Here is a 15,000-nt window from a genome sequence, read left to right as displayed (position 1 = left end):
TGATTTGTGAGTGTTGTACGTACTTAAAATTGTCCTATTCTCATATGAAATGTTGGCATTTCTATGTGAAGTGCTAGCATTTCTATATGAAATGTTAGCCATTTTTTCATATGAAATGTTAGCATTTTCATATGAAGTGCTAACGTTTTAATATCTTTATAAGCCTGCAGCGAAAGAAAACAGGATGAAAAGTGTCACATAAGACTATGAAGGAGTTAAAAAACAGTAAATGAATGAGAATTTCCCATTATTATTATTATTATTATTATTATTATTATTATTATTATTATTATTATTATTATTATTATTATTATTATTATTTAAGTGGATGGAGTCTATTCACATGGAACAAGCACACCAAAGGGGCCATTGACTTGAAATTCAAGCTTCCAAAGAATGTTGGTTTCAACCTCCCACCACAGACCCCATACTGCAGCAGTAACTGATCATGATACAGAGCCAGTGATTTTTCATCGCCCTGGGGAAGAAGCGAATCCGCGACATCTGAGTGGCATGCCACGACACTAACCACTATACCAGTCGACCAGCTAACCGTATGTTGCAAACACAAATTAGCTAAACTGTTATCTGAATGCAAAACTTGAGAGTAAGACAGGGTGAATGTATGAAAACTTATTAAGTTTGGTAAGGCGGTTTAGAGCAGAAATTGATTGGGCATATATTTTACAAGAACTGTCTTTGATTCAATCTTGCTGAGAAACGAAACCGAAGAAATGCCCTGAAATATTATATATATATATATATATATATATATATATATATATATATATATATATATATGTATATATATATATATATATATATATATATATATATACAATTATTCACTTCTTGGCATCCTTATGCTCAAACTCAGGAAATAACACCAAGATATATATATCCCTGTTAATTAAATATTGCCCAGCAAATGAGTTAGGGTCTGCACTTTATCACTAAGCCTCTACTTAACCTAAGGTGTTTTTCCGAAGACACTCATTCTTCGGCCGATACCTCTTATTCCCACACAGAATATATGTTCCCAGGCCAAAACATGAAAATATATAGGAATTACTGGAATATCCACAGCTAGGACACCTGAATTATGAGGCTATATAGCCGGCGAGAAAACTAGGTCTAGTATAGCTGACACCAGTGTCGGAAGGAGACGCAGCCATATACCCAGTAACACACCACTGAGAGTTACCTTGATCTCTTTGCCAGGACGATCACCCTAACAACCTTGTGCCACCTGAAGTGCCACGTGTAGAAGATCCCATTCTTCTGAGAGTCAGTTTGTTCTGCAAACAAGGAGCTTCGCTGAAGGAATAGAGGTACTGTTTGGAGAGAGTGTTCGGTCATTTATCTATTACTCTTGTCTCATTTCCTTTTCCCTTTCATTGGTCTAGACCCTGACATTTGTTGGTAATTTAACTGAACATATCCTGACATCACTCCTTGAGCCTTCAGTATCCCGTGTAATAATTAGGCTGCGTTTCGGTTCACCCAGTGATCATGTTCTTTCTCCATACATTACAGAAATGGTGTGTGAACACTGTAGAACACCTGCATCCTTCTGTGCCCTTACGTCCATTAATCAAGGCTTCTGGCTGACTTTATTTATGTCTCATTAATTAATTGAGTGGCACTCTTGAATTTGTCTAGTGTTAATTTCAACCTGAACGTGCCAAGAGCCTAGCATACATAACTCCCAATGATTTATTCTCCTGATTTCTATAAATACATGTAGTTAATTCAGACCCACAATTTCTCTCCTGAGACCTTCCGTAATTAAATTCTCACTTAGATAGCCTTTTTTTATGTATTACGAGGTATTGGTTCCCAGTCAGAAGCATCTCCAATGGGGTAAGAACCGTAATTGCACCAATGCTCGTAAGAATATATATATATATATATATATATATATATATATATATATATATATATATATATATATATGTGTGTGTGTGTGTGTATATGTACTGTATATATATGATTATATATATATATGTATATATATATTTAATTATTTATTTATCTATATATGTATCTTACACCACACAGGTGAAAAAATGAGGCACTGGGAGTAGGTTCTGACCGGTGTCAGATGTATCAATGGCTTGGAAATAAAGTTGAAACGGGTCAGGGCCTACACCCAGTCTCCTGTTTTTTTTTATTTTGTCTATGGTGACGTGTGATAAACGAAACACATTTTAAAGTGATTAAATCATATATATATATATATATATATATATATATATATATATATATATATATATATATATATATAACACACACACACACACACACACACACACACACACACACACACATATATATATATATATATATATATATATATATATATATATATATATATATATATATATATATATATATATATATATATATATATATATATATATATATATATATACATATTTCAACTTACGTATCACCTTACTCACCTGTAGTAGTTCGTTTCATCATTCTTTTTGATGCCCGCCAAGATGCCTGGAATTACATTGTTTTTGTATCTCGCCCCCTCAGGCCAAAAGGATAGCCAGTGTTGCCATGGCAACGGAGCTGCGACTCTGTCGCCATAGAAACTAGTTGACATAAAGTAACTGTCTGGACGACACGAGTTATGTTTTAATGTTTTAGTTCTCCTCCTCTTTATTGTTTGTTTTAAGTTTGTTTATCATTCATTTTATGTTTATCTACGTTTATTTGTGCGGACGTACTGCCAAGCCATTAAAGTCCTTGCATTCAGAGACGAACTCAGCGGATTTAAAGAGTTGTACGTGCTTTAAAGTAATATTCGAAGTAAGTAGGCACTGTAGTTGGGGGTTTTAAAGTCTGAAGATAATTATTTTCACGAGAGAGAGAGAGAGAGAGAGAGAGAGAGAGAGAGAGAGAGAGAGAGAGAGAGAGAATGTTCTCCTACGTCTGCTGTTTTAGACCTTCAATATTTATGCCACTCACATCCGGTTCATATTATTAAGTCTCGACAAAATTTCTAATATTCATATGAGTATCTCATATTTTCTCGTAAATAATAATAATAATAATAATAATGATAATAATAATAATAATAAATACCAACAGCAACGAAAACTTAAATCAAAACAAGTAAACAAGACAGGTAGGAGACTGCAAACCTCCGCCAAGGTTGAGTGACTCAATACCTCCTCTCCAAGGTCCTTTATCCATATCTGGGTTTCTCGTAAAATCTAAGACTTGTCTGCCTGAATTGAGAAACACCTTTGTTAATGGTTTTTCGCAGAAAACGAACGATATCTTTGATTGATATTGACAGATAAACAGGTAAACAGATAAACAAACAGAACGATGATCTTGAAAGAGGTAGTTTTGGTTTAAGCTAGTTCAATGGATCTATACGCACCTGGGAACAACAGAGTGACTGTTGGAATTACAGGAGAGAGAGAGAGAGAGAGAGAGAGAGAGAGAGAGAGAGAGAGAGCTAGTTTAATGGATCTACAGTATATTCATCTGAGAACAGCAGAGTAAGTGACTGTTGGCAATACAGAGAGAGAGAGAGAGAGAGAGAGAGAGAGAGAGAAGCTGGTTTAATGGATCTATATTCATCTGAGAACAGCAGAGCAAGTGGCTGTTGTAACCACAGGAGAGAGAGAGAGAGAGAGAGAGAGAGAGAGAGAGAGAGAGAGAGAGAGAGAGAGAGAGCTGGTTTAATAGATCTATATTCATCTGAGAACAGCAGAGCAAGTGGCTGTTGGAACTAGAGAGAGAGAGAGAGAGAGAGAGAGAGAGAGAGAGAGAGAGAGAGAGAATTAGCCGTAAGAAATGAAAAAGCACTCCAGGAAGTGATAGCCATACATCTGATGACACACTTACTGAGGAAAGCGAGTTTCGTAAGTATAATCCGGAAGAGAGAATAAGCAAAAGAACTCCGGAATTCTTGCACTGAAACATTATTTAGAATGCCCAGAAGTGTAAGTTTAAGACAACTGGCTGCAATCGCAACACGCAGCAGAAGAGCAAGGTAGTTACACGCCCAGTTATATACAGCTGTTTGCGATGCTATCAATTAAAGAGAATATTCCTCTTATTAAGGATCCTAAGAGACCTGTAAGAATGAGGTATGCATTTAAGAAAACCTGGGAAGAGTGCCACAAATATCGTAATCATTTGGCCGTAAGTAAAAGTTCCTGAGAAATGAAGGTTTCGTCAGGATATACACGCAGACAGTAATTGGTTTGCAGAAAAATGTCTGAGAACATTATCGATCATGTATAACCATTCATACTTATCTGTTAGTTTGCGAGATTAAGTAAAGAGTGCAGTGTATAGTTACTTGAAGTATATACGTAAAACCTTAATGAAGTTACACATGAGGCTTTGTTGATTTGATATAAATATATAGATTGCAGTCGCGTGCTGTGTTGCTGAGGATAAGAAGATGGCAAAGTTAATAATCTCATGAAAGCTTTGCCACAGTCACAGATGAAGTATGCATGGAGTTGTGTTTAAAACCCTTTGTTTTGACAACACCGCTGATTGCCATGAAGCACAGAGAGATCAGTGGGAAATTGTTTATAAAGCGGTTACCGAGTTTTATGGATGAAATTATTCAGACAGTTCTGTATGATAAATATGTACTATATTCTCCCGTCTGGCGTATCAAGCGATTGATATAATGACCGTGTGATTAGCACTAAACTCCCTGTCTCTACACTTGATATGGGTGAAGTTGGTCTTTCAATAGCTTCTACTCAATAACACTTATCTTTTTCAATGTTCAACCAATAAGCGTTGCAATAAAACTAATTGAATGTTTATAGACTCGATAACTTCTAATGGAAAAAACTATCATTTGCCTTCAGTCAATACGGATGTCGTAGTAGATAATACCCTCGATAAAATATAATAGCAGGAGGTTTTATTAAGTGACAGGGTTTATGGCAATGTTTGGGTTATTGTTTTCTCACGGCTCAAGTTCATGGAAGCTCTCATCAAATGTCATTTATTACGTGAACGATTCAAGGTGGCCTAACATCAGCGTATTTTGTATTGTACCTGTAAATTATAATGAAAATCACCATAAAATTGCTTGTAGGTTAATAGACTTGGTTATGTTTTTCATTTGTCTTTTAAGATTTAATAGACATGGCTATGTTTTTCATCTGTCTTTTAAGATTTATTAGACATGGTTATGTTATTCCACCTGTCCTTTAAGATTTAATAGACATGGTTATGTTATTCCATCTGTCTTTTAAGATTTAATGGACATGGTTATGCTTTCCACCTGTCTTTTAAGATTTAATAAACATGGTTATGTTATTCCATCTGTCTTTTAAGATTTAATAGACATGTTCATTTTATTCCATCTGTCTTTTAAGATTTAATAAACGTGGTTATGTTTTTATCTGTCTTTTAAGATTTAATAGACATGGTTATGTTATTCCATCTGTCTTTTAAGATTTAATAGACATGGTTATGTTATTCCATCTGTCTTTTAAGATTTAATAGACATAGTTATGTTTTCATCTGTCTTTCAAGATTTAACAGACTTGGTTATGTTTTTCATTTGTCTTTTCCTTTCTTTGAAAAAAAGTATCACTCAACGCCTTTCGCTAAAACTCACGCAAAGCAAAACTGGTAAAGCGGTCGAGAGAACATTTACAAATAATCTTCCTTCCACACCTTTTCTCCTTTGCCCATGGAAGATTGCCTTCTCCAATTTTGGTTATTTATCCCTTATAGTCCAGTAAATACTAGGCCTCGTAGTGGGGTAGCGCCGTCAGTGCACCTCACGGGGTGCACTGTAGCATTACTAAGGGTTGTTTGCAGCACCTCTTCGGCCCCTAGCTGCAACCCCTTTCATTCCTTTTACTGTACCTCCATTCATATTGTCTATCTTCCATCTTGCTATCCACCCTCTCATAACAATTATTTCATAGTGCAACCGCGAGGTTCTCCTCCTGTTAGACCTTTCATACCTACCTCCTCTCAATTTCCTTTCCAGCGCTGAATGACCTCATAGGTCCCAGCGCTTGGCCTTTGGCCTAAACTCTATATTCCATTCCATTCCAGTGAGTACTAGGTACCTAATTCGCTGCTTAGGGAAGAGAAATAGACGCAAATGTCTGTGTGTGTGAGAGTGTGTATTTGAAGTTAAAGTCCTCTTGGGCCTCTGTAGGCTCATAAGGTAGGCGCTGATCTCCTGTTTCTTAGGCCGACAGCCAGTGGGGACAGGTCCCAATGCCTATGACACGTGTGTTTTAGCTCAAGTCTTTATCAGCTTCTATAATCATTCACCTTTGAAACATTTCAGCGACAAACCGGACCGTGAAAATAGTGTCATTTATTTAAGCCTTTGACTTCGCCCTAAGATTTATAAGTCTAAGCTATTTACTGCTCACTTCCGTCCTCTCTCTGCTCCATAGTTTAATATACTTTCATGAGATTCATAACTTTTCTATCTTCATATCCTCAGCAACACAGCACTCGACTGCAATCTATATATTCATATCACATCAACAAAGCATCATGTGTACACTTCATTAAGGTTTTAAGCATTTCAAGTATCTTTACACTGTACTCTTTAATCTGTTAAATTAAAAGGTTTCAGAGCTATCAAAGGTATCTACTCAGGAAGCAATCCCTCATTGCATAGCAACAGGGAATAGCTGTTAGATCACGGGTACGAGCGCTTCTGAAAAAAAAAAATATGTTTATGATTTATTTTGATCACCTAGCAATTCCTCTTCCACAAAAAAAAAAATGAAAAATCTATTGCCTTACATATTTAGGACCTCGCGATCCCTCCTCGATTATCATTTAATCTTCAAATGCAATTTTGTCCGATCTCGCCCCACCTCCTTTGCAAGATAATAGGCACAATAAGCAACGAGTCACGCTTCCGAATAAATTACCGCTGACGAAAGCTAATCGCTTCGTAATTAGAGTCCTCTTACGCTTCCCGCGAATGAAGAGCAGGGCTGTGATTCATTATCGCCGTCTGAGTTGGAAAGTGATTTAATTGGGGGTAATCTTCGTTTCCCCTTTCATCTTTTTTCCCCCCCCCCCACCCCCACACACACACCCCCACCCCTCGATTGTCTGACTGCACATTAGACCTAAATATTACGAGGGGGCTGTCGAAAGAAGACATTTTGGTTAAAATGAAGGATAATAATTGATCTTCATCTTTTGGGGTTAACCAATACATTTCTATTTTCAGCCAGTTGTCTGTGCGCTTGCCTGTCCGTCTCGTGTGATCTGTCTGTAGGAGACTTGTCTGTATGTTGATTTCGGAAATCTGGTACCATTCGGCTCGTCGATTTCCTTCGTAAAGGTTCTGAAGTGAAAATGGGACGTCAGCTCTTTTCAATATCGTCTAACAGTGATTTATTTTTCTGCGGTTATTATTTTCAAATGCATAAAAGAAGTTATGCATCATCGCATAACTTCTTTTATGCATTTGAACAGGGTCAACATGAAGAATTTGATTTTCCTTTTTCACTTTCCTGTACTTACTTGTAGACCATATGCCTTATAATTTTGATACACGTTCGACACTGACCGGAGAATGTTTTGGTTATGTAAAAAATAGTGCATAGTATTGATCATGGAGGTGATAAATACAAAGCAATATTGTTAGCAATGGGAATAAGAAATGTGGAAAAGCTCAAGAATCGACTATTAGATTATTAATTTCGTTGTATGCAATGTGGCCTATTCTTTGGGTGTGTTCACGCTACAGTTAGACATGTTATAAATACACGTCGGTGACTTATCGCGCAAACATCACAACAGGTTGATTACAAGTCAGCGACTTGCTGGTAGTCTTTACCAGTGTTTCATACGATTATCCTACATGTGCTTAAGATTCGTTCTCTACTTACGGCTATTGTTTTTTTTTTTTTTTTCAATCTGTTTATGAAATATGCGTAACAAGTTACCGAACCGTGTTTATGATATGCTTTGCCATAGTGTGGTCATACTCTTACATAATGGAGATACGATGATAAGTAATAAACTCTTTAACAAATGTTTCAGTGATGAAGTTGGGGCTGCGATTATGTTATCCTTAACAGGGACATAGTAGGATTTTTTGTTTGCCAAGTTTTTATCAGTTTCTGCGTACACGATAAATAATGAATGCAGCTGTCTAGAGCAGGCTAGTTACATCACTTTGTTTTCCTATTTTGAATTTTTTTGCCTGGATCTAACGAAGTGTAGAAGCTCAAAGCAAAATTTATATATGAATATATGAATGAGAGAGTGACTGGTTTGGAATAAAAGTGGATTTCCACTAAGACTATTATCTGTGACTGTTCGATTTTTCTCTGTAAGGGATGATAATGGGAGGATAATGCTTTCAGACTATAAATTACATTAGCAATAAATCATGATTAAGAAGAAATACTCCAGAGTTTGTTGGGAAAATTCAAAAAATGTTTTGAATGGAAAATGTTGGATGTTAATAACTGCAAAAGTAATGAAGCAACTCTTAACAAATTTGAAGTTTTCATGCAAAAGGAAGCCACTCAGTTAGTCCACCGACTGTAACTACGAAGTTGACAAGATTGGAAGCAAAGAATGCTTTTAAATATTTAGGAATTAAGATTCTGGAAGAAGACTGGATGAGTGAAAAGATGAATCATGATATTTGTGAAAAGCCAGAATTGTAAGTGGAATTACAAAGGAAGGTTTGAGGGGGGAACAAGGTCATCTATAAAAGCTAAAATTTGAGTGCGTGAAAGAATTTTTCATATCGCCTTTCTATATGGAAATGAACTTTGCAGGCTGAATGTCAATGAGAGAAGAAATATGAAAGAAATGAATATGTACGTATTATATGGGGATTTGAAAAACTAAAAAACTAAAAACTTATTGAGATATGATGATGATGGTTCGGAATTCGGTATAAAAAAATTTTGTGTAAAATTTTAAACATTCAAAGCTTAAAAGTGCTACTAAGATGGTGTGGAACAAAAGGTCCTTGAAATTCAAGAGGCACAGGTGTATAAGTATGATTAAAGTTTTTTGTTTGTGTTCAGAGGTTGTGTTAGTGCTTACTGATAAGCCTCATTAATTGAATTTTGAAGATATTAATATCAAGGCAGTTTTCATACATCGTACATTTAAAAGATAAACGTTTTTGGCTGGAGTTATTTGAACATATAGAAACTGGGTGGTAACTGGATATTGCAGGGCACTTTACGGTATAACAAATCATGTTAATGTATCAAAGATTACGGTACATTGTAGAGGAAACATTATTATTAACATCTAAGGAAAACAGCCCTCAAAGGAGTTTTTTCTGTGTTCTTAACTTGTGCAACAAAATAAAAGATGGGTGAGGAGAGCTTGCGTTCTTCCCCTCGTAAGTGGGTAAGAGCCTCGACAGATCAATTCTAGAAAAAATATTCTTAACGCTGTCGATACGAAATTTGGCTTCAATAAAGATACGAGTGAATATGATGCCTTGAAATGCACCTGATTAACTTGCAAAAAACCAAATAAGTTTGGGAGCATTTAATGAAGCTTGGTAAATGAATAGAAGAGCTCCACATCGAGTTTTCATAATGGTATTTTAGTAAGTTATTATTTTATTACTTATAATCTCTGACATGATCAGCTTTCATAAAAGTAAGTTTTGGCCACCGGGTCCACCTTATCTATTTCAGGAAAAAACAAGCTAACCACCTGCAAAGGAAGTTTGCAGTTATGTCATGTTTCCGTGTCATAAAATAATGAGTAAAGATCAAGTGTTATTTTTTAGTAGAACTGTCAGGTGATGTATTAAAAACGTTTGATGTCAAAACCCAGAATTATCTTATGACAGGTTCGGTAAGCGTACGTCCTAAAAGTTGAAATGCTTAATTGTGCTCTGAAATACGATATATGATAAATCAAACGCCACTCGATACGAAAACTAAATTTTAAACGTTCACTGACTAGCAGTCAGTCATTCACTTAAACCACACGAATAAGCTTACGAGCTCAGGGGGTTAAAGTAATCAATTGAGATGATTAACTAGAACATTTTTTTTTTAGCCTTTTGAATGTTCTAACTGACTGTTTTATTTTTTCGTTATGAGAGTACCACTTGCATTGTTTTCAACAGCGAACGTTAAGATAGATATATTATTACAGTAGCTAACGAGATTCAATAAACAACAGATTTGCACTTAAGCTCAATTCTGCTCAGGCAACTTTCACAAAAGAGAGAGAGAGAGAGAGAGAGAGAGAGAGAGAGAGAGAGAGAGAGAGATAATAATAATAATAATAATAATAATAATAATAATAATAATAATAATAATAATAATAAAAATCTCTTCACACACTTCCAGGTAACTTCAATAGGCGGAAAATTTTGAGGTCACCCTTATCAAAAGGTGTCCGATCATTGACCTGGAATTCATTTGAGCCTATTTTGAAGGTAATAGAGGAGTTTAAGTGGAGAAACTTTCGGTTTCTATTGAATATGAGTGGGTCAAAAATTAATTAGAAAAGTTTTGATCCATCTTCAGCAGAATATCATCAATAAATTTACTCGACAATATCCGCCTCCGGATTATATTCGATTAATGAAGTTTCTTCAGACAACTTCAAATTGATTTTGAAAATGAGAACAAATATCGTTAAAGAAATTTGTAAATAAAGTTTGCTGATATTACAGTGTCAAAATAGAGGAAACAATCCATTGGAATACTGAGAGTAAGACAAATAGCGTTAAACACTTTGGGAATGTTATGTTTTTGTATGTAAATTCTATCAGTTATAAATATCTGTCATTGTGCTTCTCACGAAGGTAATGTTATGACTGATCAAAGAGAAAACAGAGCATCTGAAATAAAAAGAAAAAAAAATAGGTGATTATTGATGAAACCAGATATTAAAGTAAATTCTTTCATACAAACCTGATTTGTTTAATACATTATATCAGTATTAATCGATGGTGATTCTGAAAATCTTCCACAAATGCTGAGACTAAAGTGATCTCTCTCTCTCTCTCTCTCTCTCTCTCTCTCTCTCTCTCTCTGTAGCAGTCTCTCTTCCAATCCATACGCACAAAAATTTTCAGTTCCCAATACGGCAAGAAAAAGTTTTAACAAGAGTAACAGTGTAGCTTTCGGTTTGATACCTTTGAAGTAAAAGTTTCGAATATCGCTAACTCCTTCAACGTCGTGGTTACAAAGAGAACACCTATATGATGTTCATGTGTGTGTGTGTGTGTGTGTGTGTGTGTGTGTGTGGGTTGGTTATAGTTACCTGAGATTAAGCCACGATACTCCTGCCCGAAGCTCAGAAGCAAGGGTAGTAATGTATAACAAGGTATAGTAGGTCTGGCGAAAACCTTTGAAGTTAACCAACAAACTGAAACCATTTATTTGTTTGTATCAGTACAAACAAATGCTTTACTTAAGCTTCTAAGCAGCGTCCCTTTGGCCGCTAGCTACAACCCCTTTGATTCCTTTTACTGTACCTCCGTTCATATTCTCTTTCTTCCACCTTACTTTCCAAGCTCTTCCAACAATTGTTTTATAGTGCAACTGCGAGGTTTTCCTCCTGTTACACCTTTGTAACCTTCCTCTCAATTTTCCCTTTTGGCGCTGAATGACCTCATAGGTCCCAGCGCTCGGCCTTCGGCCTAAATTGTATATTCTGTTGTATTCTACAGAGATCTCGATACTGAAACCAATTTTTTCATTGTAATCACGCAGAGCCCTTATGGTTCCCATTGCAAAATGACAGTTTTTTCAATATTCTAACATTTCCATTTAGCATTAATTTTCTTATATTTAGTCATTATTAGCGGAAAAAATATGAAGGAAGTTTATATATATATATATATATATATATATATATATATATATATATATATATATATATATATATATATATATATATATATATATATATATATATATATATATTGTAATGATGCACCAGATCAAACTTAATTCACGTATTCTATTGAAATAAAGGTAGTTGTGTTACTGACACCGTTGACTAACAAAGACAGGTCATGGGAAAACATTGTCCCTTCCTGGGAGAATCTCTCATTCCTCACCCCTTAAAAATAATCTTAATCCTCCGCCTTGACCTAGTGACTGCTCGAGCCTCTCTTCAAGGTAATGCCTTTCGGGAAGCCAAATCCCAGCCAGAGCCACAGAAGAGCCGGCAAAGGGGGTTAAAACCAAAAAAGAAAGCGCCCGGGCCCTAACAACAGAATCACCACGTAGCCAGGGCATACCACATGGCTCGAAAGCATAGAAAACGGACTGCGAAGCGAGCAGACACTGCCATCTGGGAAGAGATGAGTCATAATCCTCCGAGATCTTAAAAAATGATACCCGGGCAACACTGGCCAGAAATGCCCGGACCCTAACTCCAGACACTTGTCCCTTGTCTCATCTGCTCCATCAGAGCCCTGCTTCTTTCCACGTGGCTGCTTTGAGCCTGGGTCTTTCTTTGTGGTGAAAGCCCCTAATTCATGCGCTCCCTGCTGGCGCTGAAGACGAGGTCCCCTGTCTCCGACAGAAAGGTAGTACCCGACGCAAGGTTTTGAATGAGCCACGAATATTCTCTCTCTCTCTCTCTCTCTCTCTCTCTCTCTCTCTCTCTCAGATAAAAACATTATTCTTTAAAGTAGGATATTACCAAAATAATTTTATTACTTAGCGATGAATGTTATTTTATTGTGATGTTATACAGAGGGAATTTTAGTAACCGATTAAAGTCTATTGACCTTTCATTGTTCCTCCTTTCTTGACGGAGAACGTGTGGGAGACTTTTATGACGTTCATACGCCATTAATTCTAAATCAGAGTTCCTTTACACCGAGTGAACCTTGCTAATCGATTCTAACTCCTCATGAGATTCCTCAACAATGAAAATTTCAGTCGGCTCCTGAATTCTCAACGGTAACATCCAGCAAAGAGGTGTAGTTGGCGAGAAACAAGAAGATTGATTTAGCAACCGGACAGTAACAGCCGATAGCTTTGAATCTTTGAAGAACTAGCCTTGTGCAATTATCATATTAAATACCACGATGGCTACGTCTCCTTTCTCATGGTGTCATCCTTACCATGTTTATGTAAATGTCGGAAACGCAAGGAACTTCTTATTTTAATTGCATGTCTTCCAATAAATAAAAGTTAATTCAGTCATTTTCAAATTTACAGAGAACGGTAAAGCAAAAAATCCCAGTGAGAGAGAGAGAGAGAGAGAGAGACTCAATGGGAACATGTCTGCTTGTGACAGCGGCCATTTCTAAAAAGGCTTTCAAAGCAATTGCATATTTTGTGACTGCAAAGTGAATTTCAAAACTGAGTTCTCCTCGGTATCCTTTGCGAGCTGGTCAAAATAACTTCAGTTAATGATCAGATTATCTGATAATTTCGAAAGCAAGAAAATGGCAAGAAAGGTACCTCGTATTGACAGTGATAAGTGGCTGGTAAGTTAACGTCACCAAAACAATTTACCTAAACATTGCAAGTCAGTTTTAGAGATACCAATCTGTCATTTGTATCTTTTTTTATGGAGGCGAACATTAAATCCCATTAAATCCCGCTTCCGTATTGCAAATGTCCATTTCATATCTAACGCCATTTACTTTTTTTGAGGGATTAGTGTTATTTGATGCAAGAGTACGGACCGTTATAATTCTGCCTTTCTGAAACGCGATTGTCTCTAAGTAAACTACCATGCAATTTTCAATTCGTGCCTTCTATGACATCTTACCCTATCCTATGGCATGCTGTCTTATTTGCAAGTGATATTGTTGCATGCTAATAATGTAATGCATACACACATATATATATATATATATATACCTTCCAACGACTCCATTCGGTGGTCCAACCACTGAGCCACTGTCAATTGGAGTCGTTCTAATTCACGCTACTTCAGGAATATTCCCCGATGAATTATCGAGGATAAATGGATCCGGCGGTACCAACGACTCCATTTTATCACCGTCAAAATTCCCTTCTGTGATAATTCCCCATCGAGGATATCCCCGAAGTAGCATGAATTAGATATTAAACGACATTTGTAGCTTCATAAATGTACATTAATCTCCCGGCTTTTAATTAGAAAAAAAATTATGCATAGATATATATATATAGTATATACATATACTGTATATGTATATATGTATTTTTTTTTTCTAATTAAAAGCCGGGAGGTTAATATACAGCACGTTTTCCATCCAAGAATCTGTAAAATGAAAACAACAAGCCTGTCTTGAGTTTGATTTGCCATAGCTAATACTGCGAGAAAACAAACGAAGACTATTTCTTGCAGCTAAAATTACAATGCTCGTCTTTCCAAATGGTTTTATCAACAGCCGTGAAAAACATATTTCTTTGTATTTTAACAGTATAAACTCTTTGAGATTTCCAACACAGTGGAAAACTATTAAATTAATTAAAAAATAATAATCTCGAGATCCTGTTACTTAATTCAATATGATGTTCTAGAATTTTTGTCTTAATTTTTCTTAACTTACGATACAATATATTATTCATATAGAGGAACTTCAAAATACAAGGCACAAAAAAAGAAGTACTATTGATAGTAATCGTTGTATTGATAACATGCCTTGCGGGTTTCCAGGTAACAGTAAATTACTCTGTTCTGCCCAGCTGACCATATATAATCGATAACAGTAACCTATAGGCTGTTTAATGGGATGAATATTCGGGGATATTCGTCACCAAGGACAGGTGAATAAGCATCCAACCAGCCGTGAAAGTTTATAGACAGACTGTCCGTTAATGACCGTGGATTATCTAGACCGTTTTCCTGTATTAGTTCATTACAGACAGACTGTCCGTTAATGACCGTGGATTATCAAGACCGTTTTCCTTTATTAGTTCATTACAGACAGACTGTCCGTTAATGTCCGTGGATTATCAAGACCGTTTTCCTTTATTAGTTCATTATAGACAGACTGTCCGTTAATGACCGTGGATTATCAAGACCGTTTTCCTGTAATAGTTC

Source organism: Macrobrachium rosenbergii, chromosome 43 (assembly GCF_040412425.1).
Source record: "Macrobrachium rosenbergii isolate ZJJX-2024 chromosome 43, ASM4041242v1, whole genome shotgun sequence".
Taxonomy (NCBI): Eukaryota; Metazoa; Arthropoda; class Malacostraca; order Decapoda; family Palaemonidae; genus Macrobrachium; species Macrobrachium rosenbergii.
This window is presented reverse-complemented; position numbering follows the sequence as displayed.